Source organism: Syngnathus acus, chromosome 1 (assembly GCF_901709675.1).
Source record: "Syngnathus acus chromosome 1, fSynAcu1.2, whole genome shotgun sequence".
Taxonomy (NCBI): domain Eukaryota; kingdom Metazoa; phylum Chordata; class Actinopteri; order Syngnathiformes; family Syngnathidae; genus Syngnathus; species Syngnathus acus.
Genome location: NC_051087.1, coordinates 12,767,128 through 12,776,158, shown reverse-complemented (window position 1 = coordinate 12,776,158; position 9,031 = coordinate 12,767,128).

Sequence of the window (9,031 nt, the reverse complement as noted above, 5' to 3'; positions counted from 1 at the left end):
ATGTCAAAGATGTCCGTGAAGACACCCGTCAGCTCCCCAGCGCAGTCCTTCAGCGCTCGACCTGGGACGTTGTCAGGGCCCGCCGCCTTACGGGTGTTGATCGCGGCAAGCGCCCTCCTCACGCTATCAGCAGAGAGGCACAGGGGCTGCTCTTGTGGAGGGGGAGGGGTCTTCAGCGGGCAAGTGCTGTTCTGAGCGTCGAAGCGAGCAAAGAAGCGGTTGAGATCGTTGAGCAGACGGACGTCGCCCTCACAGCTCTGCGGCGCGGGCTTGTAGTCCGTGATGGTCTGAATGCCCTGCCAAAGGCTCCGTGCGTCCTTGCTGTCCTTGAAGTGGGCGGTAATCTTGCAAGCGAACGCCCTTTTCGCCTCCTTGATGCCCCGGGACAGGTCGGCCCTCGCTGTCCTCAAGCCAGCCTCATCCCCCGCTCTGGTCAGCTGTACACATGATCCACTTTTATAATTTGAGTAGTTTTAAAAGAATTACTTTTATACTATCACTTATCACTTGTCAGAGTAACACGATCTCATATACTGTAAGACATCAGGCCTATGACAGAATAACGGTGACATAATAAAAGAACAAAGCACAGCACCTGCATAGCAACTGATAGGGCAAGGAATTCTGACAGAATGAACACATAAAGGACATAGCATAAAGGATTAAGACAAAGGACAAAGCATAAAGGATCAGCTACTGTATAGCAACCGCTACATCGATACATCCAGGACAAGAACCAAAGCAATTAAACAAACACAAGAAAACCGGCATGGCTAGAACAGAAAACAAACAGCAGCTAGAAGTGACAAAGAATTAAAGAAATCAAGAAACTAATGCTGACTCAGAGGGCGGCGGAAAGGGTTGCACTGCCTGAGGAGGGTAGAAGGACGGCGACACAGCTTGTGCCCCCTCATCGAGGTCAGAGGGTAGCCGCAGGGCTTATGTCGCTGGAGAGAGGGTTGGAGGCTTGTGCGTCCAGAGAAGGGTCTTGGAGCCTTGGGCAGCTGGAGCAGGGTTGGAGGACGGCCGCGGTGCACGCAACACCGGGGTGTGGTCGGGCGACGGTCGCCGAGCGTGCATTGCTGGCGAGGGTTGTGTGGTGGTCACAGGGCATGCGTCTCTGGAACAGAGTCTGGCAATAAAGCTAATTCTGATCTGATTCTGAATGAAGTAAGTGGCTTGGGCACATGTTTGCAATGACACAATTATGGGAAGAAAAGGAGGAAACGACTGAGCTTACACAAAGAGCGTGGGGGGGGGGGGGGTCAGCAGGCTGTGGGCGGTAGTGGTGGGTAAGATGGATGGAGTTTGTGATGGTCTGAGTGACCCATCAAGGAGGAGCAACAAGAGGGATTCCTGGCGAAAAGGCGAGGCAGTAGCTGGTAAGATGATCACTCTCTGATTGGAGGTGAAGGGATTGTTAGAAGGTGGCGGTGACATCTGTCTCCATGGAATGTGTCGGCACCATTCGTCACGGATGTAGACACAGATTCCTGCTCCTCGTGATTTTCCCCCCTTTACAATGGCCCTACTGGACTTCCTCTGTCAGAGGCCTCAGGTAGTACGTGTTGGCGAGAATGTCTCCGCCAGCATCACGCTGCGCACGGGGGCCCCCCAAGGCTGCGTGCTCAGTCCGCTGCTCTTCACCCTGCTCTCTCTCTCTCTCGTGTAACGTCAGAGCTCCAATTTGGTGTCGTGGAGCCACGCCAGCATCTCTGGTCCCAGGTCGAAGAGGCCGGCCTCTGAGGGTGGTCTATATAGGGGGCAGGTGTTAATGATGTGGTCGGCTGTCTGCTCGGGGGCTCCACACTCGCATGCCGCACTGTCCGCCAGTCCCCACTGCCGCATAGACGTGTTGAAGCGCCCAACACCAGTTCTTAAGCGGTTCAGTGTGGTCCACTGCTGGCGAGGTAGTTCGTCTCCTCCTATGGCGCCGTCTCCTGGTTCCCAGACATAACGGTGCATGAGGGAGGGGCCAGCTGCCTCCCACTCCTGCTTCCAAGCTGCTGCCAGCCAGGCATCTCTGGAGATGTCTTCAGGGATGGAATTGAGCATCTCTTGTGCTGCCATGTTGTAGGGGTGGCGTGCCTTGAGTCTGCTTGGTGGAGCTGGAGTTGTTGTAATGTTGTGCAGGATGTGCCAGTTGTTATTTCTTGCCTTCCTGGCGAGAACGAGGGTGGCAGCCTCTCGCCGAAGGTTGGCCGGCGCTATTCCCGCAAGGACAGGCAGGAGGGACACAGGGGTGGGTTTCAGGCATCCTGTTATAGTTCGGAGGGCGTTGTTAATTGCCACATCCACCTTTTTGGCATGGGGGCTTCTGTTCCAAACTGGAGCACAGTACTCTGCTGCAGAGAAGACCAGCGCTTGGGTTGATATCCGCAAGATCTTAGCAGAGGCTCCCCACGTTGTTCCAGCAAGGCGGCGGATCAGTGCAACCCTGGATGTCACCTTTGCCTTCAGATCTTCGAGGTGTTGTTTGAAGGATAGGGTCCGATCCAGACGCACGCCGAGGTACCTCGGGGCTTGTTGAACCTCCAGGCGTTTGCCCTCGATGCTCACTGCCAGTTCTCTCCTTGCTTCCCTGGTGCTGAGGTGGTCTGATGCACCAACAGTCTTTCCAACGCTGAGCTGGAGACGCCACCCTGCTGACGCATGACTGCACTGCAACGTCCAGCAGCAACCGCGTGCTGAAATATGCCGACGACACGACTCTGGTGGGTCTCATCACCGAGGGCGACGAGACTCAATACAGGTCGGAGGTCGACCTTCTGGCCACGTGGTGCGGGGACAACAACCTCCTGCTCAGAGGCGTAGCCAAGCCGGGGCGAGCCGGGGCGGCGCCCCGGTTAGGACTCCCTGCGCCCCGGTTGAAAAAAATCGAGCTTTTTCGATTCTTCATTTTCATGCCGTTTTTTTCTTTCGGTCTTGCGCGAATGTGCTTGCGCTATTCTATGTGCGCGATGTTATCCATTCACCGTTTGCCTCCCGGACCCGGATGTTGTTTTAGCGATCAGCGAACGGCGTGGGTGATGTTCGATTTTTTTTCCTGTGGGCGTGCGCCCCTACTGGAAAAATTCCTGGCTACGCCTCTGCTCCTGCTGAACGTCAACAAGATTGTTGTTGACTTCCGGAAGGGTCACACCCAACACCTGCCGCTGACCATCGACGGTGCTGTGGTGGAGAGAGTGAGCAGCACCAGGTTCCTGGGGGTGCACATCAGTGAGGATCTCTCCTGGTCCACCAACACCGCTTCACTGGCGAAGAAGGCCCAGCGCCGCCTGTACTTCCTGCGGAAACTCAGGCGAGCAAGTGCTCCTCCGGCCGTCATGACTACATTCTACCGTGGCACCATTGAGAGCATCCTCTCCAGTTGTATCGCTGTTTGGGGTGGTAGATGCACTGAATACAACATGAAGGCCCTGCAGCGCATAGTGAACACGGCTGGTAAGATTATTGGTGCTTCACTCCCCTCCCTGAAGGACATTTACACCTCCCATCTCACCCGCAAGGCGACCACGATTGTGAGTGATGTGAGTCACCCCGCTCACTCTTTGTTTGATCTTCTGCCCTCTGGGAAGAGGTACAGGAGCCTGCGCTCCCGCACCACCAGACTCACCAACAGCTTCATACTCCAGGCTGTGAGGATCCTGAACTCTCTCCCCCCTCCTGCGTAGCGTCCTGTACTTTTGCGCTATATTCTGACTGTCTGCTGTATGCACACTTGCTCCATTTTTGCTCCTCTTATTTATTATGTTATTTGTTTGTTTATTGTTTATTCATCGCTCTTATTTATTCATTGTTTGCGCCTTCTTGTTTTTACTTTTTGTGTTGTTTACTTGTATGTATATTGTGTACTATGTCTTGTCACCGTGGGATAGTGGGAAACGTAATTTTGATCTCTTTGTGTGTCTTGACATGTGAAGAAATTGACAATAAAGCACACTTTGACTTTGTCCATGACAGGTCAGAGACGCACATATGGAGCAGGTTTGGACCCAGAAGCAGACATGATGACACGAAAGTTGAAAAGTAAGTCTTTACCAACTCTCAACAAAGAGCAGGGCTGGGTGCAGAAGACATGGACGAAAACTAGACATTTCCACTGGAAGAAATCTCGACGGACTGAAAGCCTGAGCATACGTCTATACTGTCAGACATCAGGCCTATATGACAGAATAAAGGTTGCCATAACAGGACAAAGCATATAAGGGGAAACAGCAAATGCATAGCAACAGATACATTATGGAATTAGGCTTTTGACAGAATCAGAATGAACTTATAATAAAAGGATAGAGCGTAAAGGATCAGCAACTGTAGAGCAACGGCAACATCGAGATACAACCATTCACAACAAAAGCCCTGCAATTGTCAGTCTGTTCAGACAGTGAGTACCCTGTCTTTCGGCTGAAGTCACCTGGAATCGCCTCCAGTAAGTATTCCGATTTGTCTCTCTGTGCCTTGATCAAATACGCCAAAATCGATTTTGACTACCTGCGCTCGGAAGAAAACCCGCTTTTCCAAAGTCTAGACTTCAAGCCATTTCTTTTTCAGGACCCTAGCGACAGCCACAGTTGTCATCGATGGTTGTTCTGACATCATTCAACACCACTCTCATACAAGGAAGAATGTGTGCCAAGGTATCATGTTTAAATGTATGATGTAAGTATATGTGCTTTTAAAATAGGCTGAGCCATCTCTTAGCACAGCAGCCTTTTTAGGGTGTAAACAATCTCATCACTTTTTGTCAGCGATATAAGGTGACAGTCTAATAACACCAAATAATCGAGAGGGGTTTACTTGAAATTATTGGTTATTTATTTGTGGTGTACAACATAGTATTCAGTCTTAAGTCACAGAGGTCTTATTTGACAAAAGCAAATGAGATGCCAAGCAACTGAACATTGGCATAATGAATCAGTCACTGTCTTTTTGGTCACTTTGACATTCGTGATTTCCCGGTGTACAGAATGTTACAAAATAATGTATCACTCTTTGTCTGTCCGTCACATTTCAATTAGCATCATGTACTTTTTACATTACATATACACTGTAGACGCACCCAAGCACCATTCAATTCATCACAACTCCGAGTAAACTGAGCAGACAGCAACCTCTAGTGGCAGTTTGGGAAAGAAACAAGGAGGAAAAGACAACGACCCATTTTGCAATCAATATAATACAATACAATTACAATAAAATTACAATACTATTACTATATAATTACATTACAATACAATTACAAGACAAGATAACATTATTTATATCGCATATTTCAAAGCTGTGCAACAAAACACTTTATATATACATAACGGTACAACCACAAAGACAGCAAAACCAGGGCCGGTTCTAGGAATGCACGTAAGAGGGGGCAGTCAGAAATGTGAAGGGGGCATCTTCTTTTTTTTTTTTTTGACACATTTTTAACACCGTTAGTGTTTTCTTCACGGCAGTTGTTAGCTGTGTGTCCAGATCGCCCCCCTGGGGGCGGTGGAAAGATCTGGGGGGGCGGTGAGGAAGAAAGGGGCGGTAGGGGGGCGGTAGGGGGGCGGCAGTCGATTTGTACACATAACGCCGCTCTGGCCCAGTCAGATCCGACAGCATAGACTACAAAAGCAAAAGCTCAGGTTTGTAATTTCAAGCTTGTAATGTTCAGAATTTTATCTTATAATAAAAACCGCATTCTGGCGGTCAACATCATCTTGAGTTCAAATCAACATGAAATTGGGGACTCGCCAGAACGCGCCGTGTTGTGTTGTGTTGTGTTGAGCTGGTTAGGGCAGTGGTCCCCAACCACCGGGCCGCGGACCGGTACCGGTCCGTGGGTCATTTGGTACCGGGCCGCCAACCCGCACAGAATTTTTTTTTTTATCGACGATCAATTAATTCAGGTCAAGACACTCGCCCCGGTCACGTAACATGTTTCCCCAGTCGAGCCCGCAAAGCTAATATGTGGCGACAGGCTAACTAACCAGGCAGTGAAGCATTCAAAACTGCTTCAACACATGGAGACCAAGCATCCTGCAATAAAAGACAAACCTTAAATCACTTCGGGTGTCATTGTCTCCGATTACGTCTAGATGGGACCGGCTCGTTTCTGAGAAACAAACTCAGTGCTCCCACTAATTCAACGTAATGGTAATGATATTATAAATGTATTATTTATTTATTTATATAAATGTATTATTTATTTATATAAATGCCGGTCCTTGGGGGGGGGGGGGGGGGGGGCGCTAGGAATTCACTGGGAAGCCAAAGGGGGCGCCAGCCTGCAAAAGTTTGGGAACCACTGCTCTACACTAAGACCTGTCCAGCTTGGGTGTCCCACCTGAAGATTAAAGCTTCTGCTGGTATTGCTCTTAGGGTCACTGAGGCACGCAAACCCCCTGACCACAATAAGGTGGCAATCTCTCAGGGGGGGGGGGGGACATATAATATGAATGTTATATTAACTATTATTTGAGTTGTCGTTAATCATTAGTTATATCACGGGTCATTACGACGAGTTTGGTGGAGTTTTTACTGCTTCTTCCAACTCCTACCGCGCTGACACTAACCTGACACTCTCTGGCTGCGTCTTGCCTCATTTGCATACTCACAGTGATTGGATGTTTGCGGAGGGGCGGGGAGTCCTGACAGCAGGCTGTGTGAGGGAGGACACACACTGCACCGACATGAGAGAAGAGAGGGGGCTGATTAACGTGTGTTTCTATCAGCGGATTTTTCACTTCTAAAAGTTTGATTAGAGGGGGCAGGACATCTGTTTGAAGGGGCAACGCCCCCTCTTGCCCCTGCGTAGAGCCGGCCTTGAAAACAGTCAATTAAAACAAGTTAATATTCAGTACTTTCTATATTTATAAAGTAGACACCAATCGAACAATAACAACAGTCAGTCTAATGTTGGGTCAGAAGCCAAAGAATAAAAAAAATAAAATCATTGGCAATATGTACAAAGGTTCTCTATATCGTCAAATAAATACTAAATTAACATAATTCACAGCCATTCTAATGTACTGTACACACATAATTATTATGATACAGTGATTTATGATATTGAGTCTGATCACAACAATAAAGCTCATGATAACTAGAAGTGGTATATTCTGCCCTTTGTAATAAGTTTAAGTAGAAACCCATGTTTACATGTAGTGCTTTACCTCCCTCTAATGGTTGCAGTGGGAAGTTGTTTTTGAGAGCAAATACAGGATGGCAGCAAGCAATGTTGACCCGTGTGCATGTGTTAAGAGCTGATGTTTAAACCTTTTATGTTGTGCCTTGGACAAGATTTGTCCGTGAGTATTATTCGAATTTTGAGAGAATATTTTATTTTGGTTATATGTGATGCTTAAAGTCAAAAGTCAAAGTCACATTTATTTATATAGCACATTTCATACACAGAGGCAATTCAAAGTGCTTTACGAAACAAATTATTGAAAGCAGGTGAAGCAGAGCATAGCATTTACATAAGTTCATTTAAAAAAAGTAAATTACAGCGTCATTGATAGATTATAGAACAGAATCACATCAGGTCAGAGCCTGGCATAAATTCATCTAAGAACATTTTAGATTATAATAAACAAACAGAAACAAAAACAACATCATTGCTTTAGTAGCAGCTAGAAAGCAAAAGAGAATAAAAAAGTTTGAAGTTTAGATTTAAAAATGGGTAGGGTAGGGTAGGGTAGGGTAGGGTAGGGTAGGGTAGGGTAGGGTAGGGTAGGGTAGGGTAGGGTAGGGGCAGATCTAATGTCCTCTGGGAGTTTATTCCAGCTGTGGGGGGCATAATGGCAAAAAGCAGCTTCACCATGTTTTGTTTTGTACCTGGGAACAATTAGCAGACCTGTTCCCGATGACCTAAGTGATCTAGAAGGTTCATAGTGTTGGAGCAGTTCAGAGAGGTATTTTGGCCCTGGCCCATTTAGAGATTTATAAACTATTAGCAGAATCTTAAAATCTATTCTATGGCATACTGGTAGCCAGTGTAGGGACTTGAGTATTGGTGAAATGTGTTCAGCTTTCTTGGTTCTTGTTAGAACTCGGGCAGCAGCATTTTGGATGAGCTGTAGTTGTTTAATAGCTTTCTTTGGTAGGCCTTCAAAGAGGCTGTTCCCGTAGTCCAATCTGCTAGATATGAAGGCATGAATTAATTTTTCAAGATCTTGTTTGGATGTATAGCCTCTGAGCCTTGCTATTTTTTTTAGCTGAAAGAAGGCACATTTTCTTATGAGTTTGATGTGGGAGTTGAAATTCAGGTCAGAGTCAATAATAATGCCAAGAATTTTTACTTGTTCCTTTGGTTTAAGGGCTAGGGATTCTAATTGAGCAGTGACTTTGAGCCTGTCTGCTTTAGCGCCAAAGACAATTATCTCTGTTTTGTCCTTGTTGAGTTGGAGGAAATTCTGGCACATCCAGTCATTTATTTGCTCAATGGTTTGGCATAGTGTATTTATAGGGGTATAGTCATCCGACGAGAGGGCTATGTAAAGTTGTGTGTCATCTGCGTAGCTGTGGTAGGCTATGTTGCTTTTTTGGAGTATTGGGCCAATTGGGAGCATGTAGAGATTGAATAGGACCGGACCTAGGATTGAGCCTTGGGGTACCACATGTCATATCGGTCAGGTCAGAGATGAAATTGCCGATAGAGATAAAGTAGTTCCTGCCTTGCAGATAGGATCGGAACCAGTCAAGAACCTTGCCGGAAAGACCCACACAGTTTTCCAGTCTGTCTAATAGAATTTCATGGTCAACCGTATCGAACGCAGCACTAAGGTCTAGTGACACTAGAATTGAGATTTTACCTGTTTAATGCAAACCTATTCACTGTAAATGTGATGTAGCTTGTATGTGTTTAGCTAACGCACAATTTTACTTGTATTTTCTCCTAGTTTTACGACGGTCTTAAGAGGGCAATGGTTTGAGGCCATTCTACAAATAAATCAGCTAAAAGAAACCAAGTTTGATTATTTGGAGCGTCGTTAACTCGCTGTCTTGCTGGTGAAAAACGAGATGCTTCAGAGTGAGGACAGCACAGGTA